Source organism: Phyllobates terribilis, unplaced genomic scaffold, assembly GCF_046119375.1.
Source record: "Phyllobates terribilis strain yellow unplaced genomic scaffold, ASM4611937v1 Scaffold_17__1_contigs__length_24005725, whole genome shotgun sequence".
Classification (NCBI taxonomy): domain Eukaryota; kingdom Metazoa; phylum Chordata; class Amphibia; order Anura; family Dendrobatidae; genus Phyllobates; species Phyllobates terribilis.
Window position 1 is genome coordinate 15,981,710 of NW_027362777.1, and position 19,245 is coordinate 16,000,954.

Consider the following 19,245-nt stretch of genomic DNA (forward strand, 5'->3'; position numbering starts at 1 on the left):
CGCTATGTGTGACACTTTGCAGCGATCAGGCCCCTGCTGTGAGATCGCTGCAAAGTGTCCTGGACCATTTTTTGGTCGTTGCCCTCCCGCTGGTGAGCACACATCGCTGTGTGTGACTAGCGGGAGCAGCGATCAGGCTGGTAACCATGATAAACATCGGGTTACTTGGGGCACACGCGCACCTAGTAACCCGTTGTTTATCATGGTTACCACTCTGCTACAGTGAGCGGGAGGTTACCACTCACTTTAGCAGGCTCATAACCATGATAAACATCGGGTTACTAGGGGTACACGCGCACCTAGTAACCCGTTGTTTATCATGGTTACGAGCCTGCTAAAGTGAGCGGTAACCTCCCCGCTCACTGTAGCAGAGTGGTAACCATGATAAACAACGGGTTACTAGGTGCGCGTGTGCCCCTAGTAACCCGATGTTTACCATGGTTACCAGCCTGCTCCTGCTTCAGCAGGTTTGCAACCAGGAGCAGGACATCGTGGAAAGATTCTTTCCATGATGTCGCTGCTCCCCTGATCGTTGGTGAGCCTGCCTGTTTGACAGCTGACCAGCGACCACATAGCGACGCAGCAACGATCCCTGACAGGTCGTATCGTTGTTGGGATCGTTGCAGCATCGCTAAGTGTGACCGGGCCTTAACAGGCATAATTTTAAAGTATTTAATTGCAGTCCAACACAGGTACAATTGTTTCGGTCCTCAAGACCTTTATCAGAATGTACTGCAGCATAATGACAAAAAAAGAAAAACTGAAGATATCAGACAAAAACATAAAAAGTACTAGAAACAAACTGTCGTAAGGTATTTCTGAAATTCATAATCATCTGAAAATCCAAAACATTGCAATAGAGAGCACATAATAGCGGTATAATAAGTGTGACCTACTAGACTGTTTGTGTCCTTCATGCTTTCATCTTTAGCTATATTCCAGTGTCTCAGTGGAAAGACAGGATCTAGGGAGACAAACAGCCATAAGAACATCAGCCCCATAGGGAATTATCCAATAGGGACCAGCAGATATATGTAGAAACATACCCAATAGTGAGTGTAGGAAGTGTGACAGGCAGGGAACGTGGTATCCGCCACTGGTTCCTAAGGTCGCCATGTCAAGGGAGGAGAAAGCCTGGTATATGTGGTCAGAGGGCGGGACCTAATGTCCCAGGAGACCAATCAGGGTGAACCGCTAGTGCAACGTTCCCGGAAGTGGAGAAAAGAATAATAAGCCTGGAAATGTGACCGGAAGCGAACAGGTGTAAGTAGAGCAGCCTGTGGGCAGTGGAGGATAATAATCAGTGATTACAATAAGGAGAAGCCGTTCTGCAACATAAAGAATACAAAATAAATACCATGATAATGAAAGAAAGTTAATCTCTCTTAAATGACATGCAAATACTGTATCTCAAAACACATATATGTACACTCCACAGTGAAAAACTCAAAGTTAACAACAACAATGTGCTACGTCTTATGCAGTTCTCCCTAAAATTATCACAGGAATGACAATAAAACATAATCCATATTGAGCCCTCTGGGGGTAAGGGTTTGAAGGTCATGGATCCAAAAGGCCTCCCTTACTTCAGTAGGCGTACACGTTCACCTCCTCGTGTAGGGGGAAGCACCTGTTCAATGACCTGGAACTTAAGTTGAGATATGTTATGGCCTAATGTAACGAAAGAGTAGCAAGAGTAGTAGTAGATTCTTACATCTAATTGTGGACTTATGCTTGTGGTTGTGTTGTCTCATCAATGTATGCCAGACCACAAGGGAATTTAATGAGGTATACTACGAAGTAGGTGTAACACGTAAAATACCCTTTGACCGGGTATTGTTTACCGGTATGGGGATGGTAAATGGTGTTCCCATATAGGACGTTGTTACATTGGTGGCACTGCAAGCAGGGGAAGGTCCCCCTCTTAGGAATTAGTAAAAAAACGTTGTTTGACCCCTGTACGTGTGGGGTCCACATCGGCACGAAGTAATGAATCCTTGAGACTGGGCACCCGTTTGAAACACGGAAAAAATGGTTGTTGGAAATCTGGGATGTGGGGATAAGCGGATTGTAGGATGTTCCAATGTCTCAGGATGGTTTTGTGCAAGATGTATGGGAACGGATGGTAAGTGTGGACAAACAGAATCCGGTTCATGGGTTTAGGACGGGTGTGGGCTGAAGGTGTGTTATGTTGGTGTAGGATTTTGGGGGACTAGCCCCTTTTCTCAAATTTGTGGCACATTTCCTGTAGCCTCTCTGAGCGTAATTGATCATTGCCACTATCCTATTTACCCGCTGGAGCTGGGATTTGGAATTGACCGTTTCATTTGTAATGCGTGATTATTCGTAAAGTGTAAGAGACCGTTTAGATCGGTAGGTTTTGTGTAAAAGTTGGTCCTTGAGGACCATGGTATCCAGGAAACTGATTTGATGAGAACTGTGAGTCATGGTAAAGCCCAGGTCTGGAATTCAGAAGGTCATAGAACTCATTTAGAGATTCCTGTGGGCACCCCCATTTGCAAGAAATGTCATCGATGTAATGTTTCCATGCGATGGAGTGATTATGAAAGAGTGGATTGGAGTAAATTACTAGGGCCTCAAAGGTGGCCATATAACAGTTTGCATAAGGGGGACCACGTTAGAGCCCATCACTGTCCCTTTAGTGTGTAGGAAGTAAGTATCTTGGAACAAGAAATTATTTTTGATAAGAACTAACGTTAGGAGTTCAATGCAAAGTTCAATGATAAGGGGATCTGTCTGTGACTCAAGCAACAGACTGTGTACAGCACGTATACATTCAGAGTGTGGAATGCACGTATAGAGTCTGTTTACTTCAAAAGAAACCAAGACTGATTCAGGGGGGACACATTTTAGGTCAGTGATAAAACTGAGAAAAGCTCCTGTATCTAGTAAAAAGGAGGGACTTTTTTAATCAATGGTATCAATATTTTCTCTAACAAAATTGATAAAGGTTAAAGAAGCGAGTCTGTCGAGGCTACTATAGGACGACCGGGAGGATGGTCAAGGCTTTTGTGAATTTTGGGGAGTACATAAAAGACAGGTGTGATAGGATGTTGCTTAGTGAGAAAATCACGTGTCTTACTATCAATCACTCCTCTGGCGAGAAAATGTTCCAACACAGATGCTATTGCAGTCCTGACTTGGTGTGTTGGGTCATGGAGTAGTCTACGGGATGTGGAGTTATTGTTAAGTTGTCTATTGACTTCCAGGAGATAATCCCCTTTATTCATCACTACTATGGTGTCCCCTTTGTCTGCCAGTTTGATGATAAGATTACTCTCTTCCTGAAGGCTTCTGAAGGTCAAGGGGAGAAAGATTGGACTGGTAATGAAGCAGCCCTTTGTCTACCTTGGAATGTAAGTCTGTAAAGGCACTATCCACGCAACCAATGAAAGTCTCGAGCGCATGTGAGTCATGTGGAGGTCTGTATGCACTTTTGGAGCGTAGGCCGAGACTGGCGCCATGATGGAGGTATTAACATCAGAGAGGGTAGAGGGAATAGACAAGGTATTGCCTGGTGTGTCATTGGTAAAGTGTGTCCTAAGGCGTAGTGAGCGACAAAATCGCTGTAACTCCATATCAAGATTGAACGTTTTGTACTTGTTAGTGGGACAAAAAGATAACCCCTTCTGTGGTACAGAAAGTTGTGCAATACTCAAAGTCCTAGAGGAGATATTTACCACCAATGGTGCTGTATCCCTGGGAGTGGGTCACTCAGATGAAGTCCGTGTTTCCCCTTGTGTTGGCCACCTCTTCTGTTCTTCTGCGTTGGGAATATCTTTTTCATTTATCTAAAAAAAACGAGCAGAAGTGTTGAAAAGGTTCCTCCTGTCTGTGTCCGAAGCGGAGGTAGAAGGATCTGTAGTGGATTTGGCAAATCTGGGAGGATAATTTCTTGAGGTGTATCTGTCTTGCCATCTATAGACCAGTCTTGCTCATAATCTTCAGTATCTCGCAAACTTATTCCTTTTTTTGCTCTCCGTATCTCGTCGATGCTCATCTTGTTTTGTAGAGTGATGAGTTCTTGTGTAGAGATAGTAGCAGCAAGCTGAGTTTCAATATTTTTTACCTGTTCCTTGGTAGATACAATAGCCTTCTGTAAGTAGTCAATTGTTAGGGTAATAATATCAAAAGAACATTTATTAAGTATATGTTCAAATTTTATGCAGTACTCAGACTGATCGCTAAACAGGGTTGGACAAATTGGGACCCTCAATTCCCTTGGGATCCTTTGTACTCTCAAGTATTCCAACCATGTGGCACAATGCAACTCAATGCTGGTGAGGTAGCGTAATTCTCACTTTAAGTTCCATCCTTGCATCTCCTTCGGAGGGACTTTTAAGAAATCACACAATAGGTTAGATTGTGCAATGATATTGGATGCTTCCTCAACATTATACGAGAACGTAGAAGAGGACATGACACTTCAGCGTGCTTACGTACTGGAGTAGATAATAGTGTAGAAAACCGCAGCACTGCTGGAATAGGTGCACAAGTAGGGTCTAAAACCATGCAAAAGGCAAATGAAACTTGGCAATCAAACAGACATAATTTTAAAGTATTTAATTGCAGTCCAACACAGGTACAAACGGTTTGGTCCTCAAGACCGTCATCAGTGTGTACTGCAGCTTAAACACAAAAAAATAAAAACTACAAATATCAGACAAAAACATAAAAAGTATTAATGAAAAACTGTCATAAGGTATTTCTGAAATTCATAATCATCTGAAAATCCAAAACATTTACAGATTATTCTCAGTCACCGGCTGTGGATGCTTTATCGGTGGTGTAGTCCGGCCGTATCACAATCGTGTAATCACCATAATAATAATAATAATAATCTTTATTTTTATATAGCGCTAACATATTCCGCAGCGCTTTACATACATCATCGTCGTTGTCGTCACTGTCCCCATCGGGGCTCAAAATCTAGATTTCCTATCAGTATGTCTTTTGAGTGTGGGAGGAAACCAGAGAACCTGGAGGAAACCCACGCAAACATGGGAAGAACATACAAACTCCTTGCAGATGTTGTCCTTGGTGGGATTTGAACCGAGGACCCCAGGGCAGCAAAGCTGCAGTGCTAACCACTGCACCACCATGTTGCCTCTAGACCACAACATTCTCCTCCACCCAAAACTGTTCGAATGACTTTGTGCATTGAAAGCCCTTTTCTATACAACTTACAACCTGGAGGATCCACCTACCCCCTGGGATTAGAAGATTACAAAATCATAATAAATACACAGGAGTATAAGCCAAATATAAGACTGTTTATTAACACAAATAACACAATACATTACTGGTAAAAAGAGAGTATCAGACATGGGCAACGTCACTCAGGAAGAATGTTGGACACCAACAGCATCATGAAGGAAAAAATGCTGCAATCATAGTCATAGACAATGATTCCCAAAAAAACACTATGCATGGTCTACATATTCATGCTTATAAATGAATGAATACAATGGTGGCAATGAATCCTAACAAAGGAGATTTCCTTATGCACTAAACCAAACCGTGATATACAACTGACCTGAGTGAGTCAAATAAAATAAAGCAAGGAATCAGTGTGTCCTTAACAACACACAAATGTTGTGACACAGGAACTTAGGTAAAAAGAGTTGAATGTCTGCCTGAAATATGTTATATGGATGAATCCAAGTAAAGAAAAGGCCCAGAGTATACCTAAAATGTGACGAGATAAGGTGACCTGTGTGGCTACCAATGGGACACCCCTGATGCGTGTTTCGCGTGCAGCTTCCTCTGAGGGGTGATGCAAAGGTGTCAGGAGAAGGTTTATATATCATGGCTTACCAATGACAGGTGTTTGAGATGTTCACGTTGCCTGTATCCCACGCTGGAACAACCAGGGTCGGCGTCCCACGTCACCTCCGCCCGCCCACACCGGAAGAAATTTTGATGTGGACGGGGAGAGACAAGGTAGAGATGCGTTGCCATGGCGATCTGTCACCTCCGCCCTCCCACACACGTGACCACAGTGCGGGCGGGGAGAGGCAAAGCTGGGACGCCTAACCACAGAAGCCCAGCTGGCAGGGAGCAATGGACCTGTGACCCAAGCCACCTCATACCACCCACGCACTAGATCCGAATGTGGGTGGGGAGAGGAAAGACAGGGACACGCAGAGCATGGCAACCCGGCCAGGTAGGAGGGGATAAACTCGTGTCACCCCTCAGCCGCCCACAATAAACACAATGCGGGAGGAGAGAGGCAAAGCAGGACACGTAGCCAGGGAATCCAGCCCAAATATGTCAAAAGAATGAGCGAATGATACAAATAAACTGAATGCATTTGAGAAGAATTCATCACGTACATAACTGCCTGAAGAATAGACATTATGGTGCAATTATAAGATAAGGGACACTTAAATGTGCAAAATATATGCAAGAAAAATTCAAGATATGCATAGCTGAGTGTTCATTAGATCAATTCGTAAAGTGAATAGTGCAATGGTTAAACATGATAAAAAAAAGTGCAACATGATGTATGAGATATAATACATAAAGTGAATAGTGCATGCACAAGAACTCCAATATAAAATCTAATATTAAAGTGCAGAATGTGCAAAACAATCATACTTTAAAAAAAATCATACATTTTGGCAGTGAGACAACGTCAAACTAGTAGGAGATGTCCTCTAGTGGACGTGTTCATTCTCAATGAACACGTGGAAAAGATAATAATATAGTTTCTCTCACTGGTGACAAATCAATAAATTAGAACGCTTTACATCAAGACTATATAAAGACCACACATTCACTGTCATTTAAAAATTGCACAATTTTTCTTTTATTGTTATTGGTAAATAAACGTTATATATTAATAGAGAATCTTGAGTTAGGGATCATTTGCCTTATTGCAATTAGTTAATAACTGATCTGACACCCGGCACTCAATGCACCGCTCCTGCTACTTTAGCCTCTTAAAGCTGCTATTGATATCCATCCCAGCATTTAGGAGGGAGCCTCCTCTGCCCTCCAATCGGCGTCCCCCGCGTCATGCTGAACCGATGTCATCATGACGACATCCGGGTCATCAGAGCTAGCAAACTTATTACACCATGCTGAGAGCAAGTTTGTCTGCCAGTGCAGCGCTGACAGTTTGTAAAGCATAGCAAACCTATTGTATTGCTATTCTTTATAAGCGATCAGACTGCAAAAAGTGAAAGTTTCATAGTAGGACAAAGTAAAAAATTGTAAAAATATAAAAAAAAATAAAAAAATAAAAAAATATATATTTTGTACATAAATATTTTATGATAAAAAAATAAACAAATAAAGTACACATAATTGGTATTGCTGCGTCTGGAACGACCCGACCTATAAAACTTCCCGCCAGTTAACCCCTTTATTGAACACCGTAAAAATTTTTTTAAAAAAACAAGGCAAAAAATGATGTTTTATCATCATACTGCCAAACAAAAAGTGGAGTAAAATGTGATTGTGAAGAATATTCTAGAATAATCACATGTGCCCTGGTTGTCAGGTCTCCAGGCATAGTGTAATCCAACTCTTTTGAATTCCTTTGCAGCCAGCAAAGGGGGGTGAGAAATCCACCTCCCCTGGCAGCTGTGAGCTGAGCTGACAGGCAGGCTTCCTACCGAGATCCTCTCTTTGTTCTCAACATGTACTATGTTGTGTAAGGTACTATACTTCAATACCAGGCTGTGGAGTGGAAGAACTATAGGTCCCAGCTCTTCACAAAATGGATTTTCTAGCTCAGGGGAAGATCGTGAACGCGAGACTGCTTCCTAGCCCACTCTAGCGTGTAGGGACGAGGAGATGCACGTCTTAGCCTTTTGGAACCTCCTACAACTGCTTTGTTTGGTATCCACACGTAGCAGGGGCCCGGCCGGGTCCGTTGACAGCAGAATCGGTTTCCTGGGACCATCCAGTACAGAGGTATGGGCCACGTTAGTTCTGGGAGTCTCTTAGTCAGGAAGGAACAGGGGGTGGAGACTTGGGATGAACAGGGGCAGGTAATGGGAGTTCTCAGTGAGTTGGAAGGTCTGTGTAGCAAAAGCCTATTGTCTTTTCCCTGGGGAAGCTTGTGACATGCAGACTTGAGAGACAAGTCCAGCAACCAAGCAGGGCACACATTCTTCCCCATGTCGCCCAATCCCTGAGCCATGCTTTCCATCTAGCCGGTAGTTGACTTTAAGATCTGTTATGCTTGATGTACCATGTTTTTGTATTTGTAACTCTGCCCACTCTATATATAAACCCTGATGTATATAGTAGATTGTTTAGTGAGCCCTTATGGTGATTAAATATATAATTTAATCTTGGGCTGTTCTTTTATCTCGAACCATGAACCTTACGTCTGTTGTTTGGTCCGACGAATGCACTACCGGGCTGGTTTCTAGCTCGATATAAGTCTGTTATATCAAATAGAAACTGGTGGCAGCTCTATCCAGGCCAACAAGGCTCTGCTTCACTGGAGTAGTGAAAGAGCCTCTCAGCCTGTCAAGAGTGTGGGAGGGTGTGGGGCCACATCAGCGTCTGAGTGGACCACCTTGTCCAACTCCCTGGTGCCTCTCTGTACCCGCGTGGACAGGAGGTGACAGTGTAGAACTGTGCCGATCTGACCTTACACGTCCCTGAGGGGGGTGCGGAACGTCACGGTGCAAAGGGTAGATCCGTATCATGTGCTCGGTCTGGCGTAGTGTGACATCAGGTGTATGGCGGGGTGTGGATCCACCAGAAGAAGCTGCGACAGCGGGATTCCTCGGGGCCCCCCTGGTGCTGTTTCTTCACAGTGATCAAAAATACAAATGTAAATAAATATGGTATCTCTGAAAACATCATCTTGTCCTGCAAAAAACAATCTGCCAGACAGCTCCATCAGTGGAAACATAAAAAAGTTATAGCTCTCTTAGAATAAAGTGATGCAAAAATAATATTTTGTTTTATAAAATAGTTTTTATTGTGTAAAAGTGCCAAAACATAAAAAATAAGAAATAAATGTGGTATCGCTGTAATCGTACTGACCCGAAGAATAATACTGCCTTATCAATTTTACCACATGCGGAACAACACTAAAAAAAAAAAATAATTCCTGAATTTCTGTTTTTTATTGACTCTGCCTCCCAAAAAATGCAATAGAAAGCGATCAAAAAATGTTATGTGCCCAAAAATGGTACCAATAAAAAAAAACAACTCGTTCCGCAAAAAATAAGCCATTGCATGACTCTGTCGGCAGAAATATGAAAAAATTATAGCTTTAAAAATATGGCGATACTAGTTTTTGCAAAAAAATCATCTTTTAGTGTGTGACAAAAGCCAAACTTAAAAAAACTATATAAGTATGGTATTGCTGTAATTGCACCGACTCGAAGAATAATGTCGTCTAGTCACTCATGCTGCACGATGAACGGTGTAAAAAATAAATAAAACCAATTCTTCATCAGCTGCTGATTTGTTCATTCTGCCTCCCAAAGACTGCTGTAAAGCTCGGCTCACATTTATCCTGCGCTGAGCGCTTATACCACGGTTTCCTTGTAAATCTCTGAAATATGTGATTCAGACAGAACTCTCGGCAGAAGACTCAATGTAATGAGGCAGATGAAGGCACTGTGAATGCAGTCTAGCCTATGATCCGGCAGTATCCTGTCTATTTAGTCGTGCATAAAAGTACGGACGGCCACAGTTTTGTGCACTTCTGAAAAGAAGGGATGACGCTGAACAGACGCCAGACGGAGTCCAGAGTAAATATGCTGCCTCATTATAGTTAATGGATCCCTTGAGGGTTTCTTCTGAATCCTGTCACTCAGAGATTTAGATGGAAACCAGTGCTCAGTGTAGAATGTAGGATAAATGTGATCCCAAATGTTATGTAACATGTTCCTAATAAAAGATTCAAATCAATCCACAAAAAAACCTCACTCAGGTCCGTTATCTGTCAATAGAAATTTTGGAGCTTCCACGGTACTGGAAGCACAGAGGCTCTGGAAAAGTGAAATGGCTCTCCAAACGAAACATGGCATCCGCTAATTATTCCAGCAAATTTTGATGCTTCTTCCCATACAAGTCCTGCCGTGCGCCCAAACATTAGTTTTCGTCCACATATTGGGTATCAGCGTACTCAGAAGAAATTGCACAAGAAATTGCATGGTGCAGTTTCTCCTGTTACACTTGTGAAAATCCAAAATTTAGGGCTAAAAAACATTTTTGTGGGAAAAATTTAATTTTCTGTATATTCACAGCTTAATATTATAAACTTCTGTGAAACACCTGGGGGCTCAATGTGCTCACCACACATATACCACATTTTTCAGACTATAAGACGCACCTCAACTTTAGACAGCAGAAAAAAGAAAACCACCGCTCCACCATACGCTGCACTACCCTCACCTACTGTATCCTCACCCATCCCTTGTAGATTGTGAGCCCTCGCCGGCAGGGTTCTCACTCCTCCTGTACCAGTCGCTAACTCATTTTGTTCAAGATTATTGTAACTGTATTTGCTATATATACCCCTTTTTCACATGTAAAGCGCCATGGAATAAATGGTGCTATAATATTTAATAATAATATAATAGGAAATAATTTTTTTCCTATTAATTAAAACGTCCCTGGTGGTGTAAAATGGAGGGGTCAGTATCACAAATCTTATGTACTAGGGTAGAATAGGGAGGTAATAAATCTATTGTTAGTGTCTCTCTGCAGTGCTATATACACAACATAGCTCTGCTGCATGCACATATACACACACACAGCTCTGCTATATGCACATATACACACACACAGCTCTGCTATATGCACATATACACACACAAACAGCTCTGCTATATGCACATATACACACACAAACAGCTCTGCTATATGCACATATACACACACAAACAGCTCTGCTATATGCACATATACACACACAAACAGCTCTGCTGTATGCACATATACACAGACAAACAGCTCTGCTGTATGCACATGACGCGCCCCTGGGCCTGTGTCGCGCAGCGTTGCGCACGCGGGAGCTTACCCGGAGCCGGATCTGTTGAGGGTTGTAGTCTCGTGGCGGTGATCCGGTCCGTGCCCAGGGAGTCAGACTAAGTGGCGCTGTATTAGCGGTAGATGTTGGACGGTGTTCGACTACGCCACCCGTTGAATGCGGCTATGAAGCCGCCGCTGCAGGGCAGACCGCTGAGGCCGGTGGAAGGATGGTGCAGCGTGGATGGTATAACCCCCAACGGGAGGGGTATGGCCTCAGGGCAGCCGACATGGATGATGGGGGTAGCAGGAACCACTCGGAGACGGTACGGTGTAGTTCAGGGTCTTTACTGGTGACAACGATAGACCCTCCCGGAGTACTGGCTAGCGATTGGGGCCTGGTCAGTCCTTGAGCAGATGGGATCTCCCCTGGCCAGGCGGAGTTGTAGGCCTCCCAAACTGACTGTACTCTTCTGGCTAACTTGCTAGAGGCGGGTATAAGTAGCCCACGTCCCTGAGTGTACCGTGTGGTGCTCACCCGTATGGCCGGTGACTCGGGGCCTTCTAGTAGCTTCCGCTCCACGACGGCGGTGCTGGTCCCATGCGTGTGACCGTGCCTTCGGGCTTCTTGGCCAGAGGACCTGAAATCCCCTGCCTGACGGATTCTGCTGCTGGGTAGGAGTTAGTCCCCACAGCCTCGGACTCCGGGTCCGGTAAGAAATCTTCTCAGTCAGGGCGAGCTCTGCAGCTGCCAGCCCCTGACTCCTTGTAACACTGCTCCCACAGAGCTCCTGATGTTTCTTCCCATAGCTGCTTCTCTTCTCTGTCTCTACTTCTGGCATGGCCCAGGAGCTGGGCCCAGCCGGAGCCACAGCTCCCTGTCAGCCCTCCTGGCTGAACTCTCCCTCTCAACTCCCTAACCCTGCCTCAGCCCCAGGTTTATCTAGGGGAAGTCCTTCCCCTCCCAGGACTGGGCAGGAGGTGTGGCATGCAAAGGATTCCTGACCAAGAGACCTCCCACCTGCTCTCAGACATAACATTGCTGTTACTGTGGAAACCAGACCCCTGGGGTGCCACACACATATACACAGACAAACAGCTCTGCTGTATGCACATATACACGCACACACAGCTCTGCTATATGCACATATACACACACACAGCTCTGCTGTATGCACATATACACACACAAACAGCTCTGCTGTATGCACATATACACACACAAACAGCTCTGCTGTATGCACATATACACACAAACAGCTCTGCTGCATGCACATATACACACACAAGCAACTCTGCTGTATGCACATCTCCACACACAAACAGCTCTGCTGTATACACATATACCCACACAAACAGCTCTGCTACATGCACATATACACACACAAACAGCTCTGCTATATGCACATATACACACACAGCTCTGCTGTATGCACATATATGTAGCACCCTGAGGATTCGGCTGCTACAGGGGTATTGCACCTCAAGCCAGAGGTGTGATATTCCACTCCCGGGTAAGGATGGAGTGTGGAACTGAGCTCAGTAGGCTGCATGCACTACACACATCCCATTTCCGAGGAACAGACCGATGGTACTCCCACTAGAGAAATGTGCAGGTACGACAGTGTCTGTTCCTGGCTGGAGTGGGAGGGGGGATGGAACATCCCAGTAGTGTAGGGGCAGATAGGGGGAGCAGTCTGGGTAGTGCTAGGAGCTCATTGGGTGCTGGTCACCTGAGCTCACACATAGAGGGAGTATATAAGGTGGGCGCCATCTTAAATCAGGGTCTTTGCAGAGGAAGAGAGCAGAGGAGAAGAGCAGCTCCAAGGCCAAGAGAGAGAGAGAGGAGAAAGAAAGAAAGATCCAGAGGGGGAGAAAGAAGGAACTCCAAGAGCCCAAATTAGACCAGAGGGTGAAGAGTTGGCAACAGGGTACCGGATCCCAAGCTGGCAGAGGCTACAGCACACCTTAGCCAGGAACCGGAGGTCATGGGCAGGATCTGCCACGATCACCCACTAAATCCACCCGGAAGGCAGACCACGAATAGGGTCAGGGAACCCAGAGACAAGGGTTTACCACCAAGAGGCCCGAGGGAGCCGGACATAGGTGGATCCCTGGTGGGGAAGGCCAGAGAAGAGGACAGGACAGAAAGGGAGCTCAGGACCACGCTCCAGAATCACCTGGGGGTTGGCCGAGTTCAGGACCTGGTGGACGCAGCACGGCTCGGGTGGTCACTTAAGGCCGGAGTGACCAGAACAACTGCAGTAAGTAAACAAACCCTGAACTGCACAGCCCGACTCTGAGTCTCATTTCCATCCCCGCTGCACCACCACAACCCCCATCCTCTGCAACTGACCCCCTGAGGCTATACCCCTCCCGTTGGGGGTTATACTACCTGAGCTGCACATACATCACCAGCCTCAGCGGACCCTGCTGCAGCGGCGGCCGTATTGACCGCAAATCAACGGGTGGCGTAGTCGACATAAAAGAACATCTAGTAACATCTATAAGGACTGCCACACACTGAGCTTGACACCCTGGGCACGGACCGGGTCACAGCCACTCGGAGACTACAACCCCCATCTGATCCGGCTCCGGGTATCCCCAACAACACTGGCCCAGGGGGCGCGTCATATACACACACACACAGCTCTGCTATATGCACATATACACACACAGCTCTGCTGTATGCACATATACACACACAAACAGCTCTGCTATATGCACATATACACACACAGCTCTGCTGTATGCACATATACACACACAAACAGCTCTGCTGTATGCACATATACACACGCAAACAGCTCTGCTGTATGCACATATACACACGCAAACAGCTCTGCTACATGCACATATACGCACAAACAGCTCTGCTACATGCACATATACACACACACACAGCTCTGCTATATGCACATATACACACACACACAGCTCTGCTATATGCACATATACACACACAAACAGCTCTGCTATATGCACATATACACACACAAACAGCTCTGCTGTATGCACATATACACACACAAACAGCTCTGCTGTATGCACATATACACACACAAACAGCTCTGCTGTATGCACATATACACACACAAACAGCTCTGCTGTATGCACATATACACACACAAACAGCTCTGCTGTATGCACATATACACACACAAACAGCTCTGCTGTATGCACATATACACACACAAACAGCTCTGCTGTATGCACATATACACACACAAACAGCTCTGCTGTATGCACATATACACACACAAACAGCTCTGCTGTATGCACATATACACACACAAACAGCTCTGCTGTATGCACATATACACAGACAAACAGCTCTGCTGTATGCACATATACACACACAAACAGCTCTGCTGTATGCACATATACACACACAAACAGCTCTGCTGTATGCACATATACACACACAAACAGCTCTGCTGTATGTGTAGCACCCTGAGGACTCGGCTGCTACAGGGGTATTGCACCTCAACCAGAGGTGTGATATTCCACTCCCGGGTAAGGATGGAGTGTGGAACTGAGCTCAGTAGGCTGCATGCACTACATACATCCCATTTCCGGGGGACAGAACGACGGTACTCCCACCAGTATATGTGCAGGTACGACAGCGTCTGTCCCTGGCTGGAGTGGGAGGGGGGTGGAACATCCCAGTAGTGTAGGGGCAGATAGGGGGAGTAGTTTGGGTAAAGCTAGGAGCTCATTGGGTGCTGGTCACCTGAGCTCACACATAGAGGGAATATATAAGGTGGGCACCATCTAGTTGCAGGGAAAAGAAGAGTCTAGGAGAGCCTGAGCAGAGCAGAGGAGCTCGGCCAGGAGGGCTGACAGGGAGCCGTGGCTCCGGCTGGGCCCAGCTCCAGAACAGAGCCTGCAGAGGGAGAGAGGAGAAAAGAAGGACCCAGAGAGAAAGACAAGAAGGGAACCCCAAGACCCCAGAATAAGGACAAAAGGGTGAAGGGTTGGCGGACAAGGGTACCGGATCCCAAGCTGGCAGAGGCCAAAACAAACCTTAGCCAGGAACCGGAGGTCGTGGACAGGATCTGCCACGACCCTCACCAAATCCACCAGAATGGCACACCGAGCATAGGGTCAGGGAAGCCAGGGAAGGTTCAACCAACAAGAGACCCGAGGGAGCCGGACACAGGTGGATCCCTGGTGGGAACGGCCAGAGAGAGAGAGAGAGTCAGAAGGGAGCTCAGGACCACGCTCCGGAATCGCCTGGGGGTTGGCCGAGTCCAGGACCTGGTGGACGCAGCACGGCTCGGGTGGTCACTCAAGGCCAGAGTGACTAAAAGGACACCAGTAAGTAAAAACCCTGAACTGCATCTCCCGACTCTGAGTCTTCTTACTGCACCGTCACAACCCCCATCATCCACACCTGCTGCCCTGAGGCCATACCCCTCCCGTTGGGGGTTATACCATCACTGCTGCACATATACCACCGGCCTCAGCGGACTGCTCTGCAGCAGCGGCTTCAAAGCCGCACTCAACGGGTGGCGTAGTCGACACTTAACAACATCTACAAAGACTGCCACTTATTTGACACCCTGGGCACGGACCGGGTCACCGCCACAAGGACTACTACCCCCATCGAGATCCGGCTCCGGGTATCCCCTACAGCACTGGCCCAGGGGGCGCGTCATATGCACATATACACAGGCAAACAGCTCTGCTGTATGCACATATACACGCACACACAGCTCTGCTGTATGCACATATACACACAAACAGCTCTGCTGCATGCACATATACACACACAAGCAACTCTGCTGTATGCACATATACACAAACAAACAGCTCTGCTGTATGCACATATACACAAACAAACAGCTCTGCTGTATGCACATATACACACACAAACAGCTCTGCTATATGCACATATACACACACAGCTCTGCTGTATGCACATATACACACACAAACAGCTCTGCTGTATGCACATATACACACGCAAACAGCTCTGCTACATGCACATATACACACACAAACAGCTCTGCTATATGCACATATACACACACACAGCTCTGCTGTATGCACATATACACACACAAACAGCTCTGCTATATGCACATATACACACACAAACAGCTCTGCTAAATGCACATATACACACACAGCTCTGCTGTATGCACATATACCCACACAAACAGCTCTGCTGTATGCACATATACACACACAAACAGCTCTGCTGTATGCACATATACACAGACACAGCTCTGCTGTATGCACATATACACACACAAACAGCTCTGCTGTATGCACATATACACACACAAACAGCTCTGCTACATGCACATATACACACACAAACAGCTCTGCTATATGCACATATACACACACACACAGCTCTGCTGTATGCACATATACACACACAAACAGCTCTGCTATATGCACATATACACACACAAACAGCTCTGCTATATGCACATATACACACACAAACAGCTCTGCTGTATGCACATATACCCACACAAACAGCTCTGCTGTATGCACATATACCCACACAAACAGCTCTGCTGTATGCACATATACCCACACAAACAGCTCTGCTGTATGCACATATACCCACACAAACAGCTCTGCTGTATGCACATATACACACACAAACAGCTCTGCTGTATGCACATATACCCACACAAACAGCTCTGCTGTATGCACATATACACACACACACAGCTCTGCTGTATGCACATATACCCACACAAACAGCTCTGCTGTATGCACATATACACACACACAGCTCTGCTGTATGCACATATACACACACACAGCTCTGCTGTATGCACATATACACACAAACAGCTCTGCTGAATGTGTAAGAAAGTCCTTACTGAGAACTGGAAGATCCTGGAAAACAGTGTAGATAATTCTTCAAAGCAGAGAATGCAGTTTATTCAGAGGTATGCGGCAGAACAGTTCAGAATGCAGGCAGGGAGAATACACTGGACACACGCAGGTGTCTAGATAAGCAAAACAGCATTGGGATATCTGGCGATGGTCTGGCCATGGTGTGGCCTTGGCGATGGACTGCCTGTAGACTGACGATAGCATGGCGATGGACTGCCTGTAGACTGACGATAGCATGGCGATGGACTGCCTGTAGACTGACGATAGCATGGCGATGGACTGCCTGTAGACTGGCGATAGCATGGCGATGAACTGCCTGTAGACTGGCGATAGCATGGCGATGGACTGCCTGTAGACTGGCGATAGAATGGCCCTGAACAACAGTATCGGAGCCTTTTTATGCATAGCTTAAACAAAGGAACTACATATTGCGGCAAAAGGCGTATACATGATAACATCATACTGCAGGGAGGACGTGCATTTTAGAACAACAATGTGATAATGCAACATGACAATATTCATGAGTATTTTTACCAAACTCCATTCAATCCATAAATTCCCATGTCCTTAATTAAGAAATGACATATTGACAACTATATTGTCCTAATTTCTATACAATTACAATAACATTATTTACTACCTTATAACACCACTTATTTACTTTCACAATGATCTGCAGCTGTTCCCATTAACCTTTGTGTATACTACCATACTTACTAATGGCACTGACATCATTTTATGGCGCCATTGTGACTAGGACATGTGTAGGACATGCATCTCATTAGCTGCAAAACTCAGTTCTCAAACTTCTGAACAAGATGGCTGCTAGGTTTAGCATGGCTGTTCAGAATATTAGGACTTCTCATTCTCTTACCAATGCACAAATACACACAAACAGCTCTGCTGTATGCACATATACACACACAAACAGCTCTGCTGTATGCACATATACACACACAAACAGCTCTGCTGTATGCACATACACACACACAAACAGCTCTGCTGTATGCACATATCCACACACAAACAGCTCTGCTGTATGCACATATCCACACACAAACAGCTCTGCTGTATGCACATATACACAGGCAAACAGCTCTGCTACATTCACATATACACACAAACAGCTCTGCTACATTCACATATACACACAAACAGCTCTGCTACATGCACATATACACACAAACAGCTCTGCTGTATGCACATATACACACACAAACAGCTCTGCTGTATGCACATATACACAGACAAACAGCTCTGCTACATTCACATATACACACACAAACAGCTCTGCTGTATGCACATATACACACAAACAGCTCTGCTGTATGCACATACACACACACAAACAGCTCTGCTGTATGCACATATACACACACAAACAGCTCTGCTGTATGCACATATACACACACACAAACAGCTCTGCTGTATGCACATATACACACACAAACAGCTCTGCTGTATGCACATATACACACACAAACAGCTCTGCTACATGCACATATACACACACACACAGCTCTGCTGTATGCACATACACACACGCAAACAGCTCTGCTGTATGCACATATACACAGGCAAACAGCTCTGCTGTATGCACATATACACAGGCAAACAGCTCTGCTGTATGCACATATACACAGGCAAACAGCTCTGCTGTATGCACATATACCCACACAAACAGCTCTGCTGTATGCACATACCCACACAAACAGCTCTGCTATATGCACATATACACACACACACAAACAGCTCTGCTGTATGCACATATACACACACAAACAACTCTGCTGTATGCACATATACACAAACAAACAGCTCTGCTGTATGCACATATACACACACAAACAGCTCTGCTGTATGCACATATACACACACAAACAGCTCTGCTGTATGCACATATACACACACAAACAGCTCTGCTGTATGCACACATACACACACAAACAGCTCTGCTGTATGCACATATACACACACACAAACAGCTCTGCTGTATGCACATATACACAGGCAAACAGCTCTTCTGTATGCACATATACACACACACACAGCTCTGCTATATGCACATATACACACACACACAGCTCTGCTGTATGCACATACACGCGCACACACACAAACAGCTCTGCTACATGCACATACACACACAAACAGCTCTGCTACATGCACATACACGCACAAACAGCTCTGCTGTATGCACATACACACACAAACAGCTCTGCTGTATGCACATACACACACAAACAGCTCTGCTGTATGCACATATACACACAAACAGCTCTGCTGTATGCACATATACACACACAAACAGCTCTGCTGTATGCACATACACACACAAACAGCTCTGCTGTATGCACATACACACACAAACAGCTCTGCTGTATGCACATACACACACAAACAGCTCTG

At 45.5% G+C, this 19,245-nt stretch overlaps 1 protein-coding gene across 1 annotated transcript in view; it reads left to right on the plus strand.

Annotated features, from left to right (window-relative positions):
• LOC141176116 (uncharacterized) overlaps positions 1-19,245 on the plus strand; it is a 58,457-nt gene that overhangs the window by 14,488 nt on the left and 24,724 nt on the right. The gene's annotated exons all lie outside the window — the stretch shown is intronic.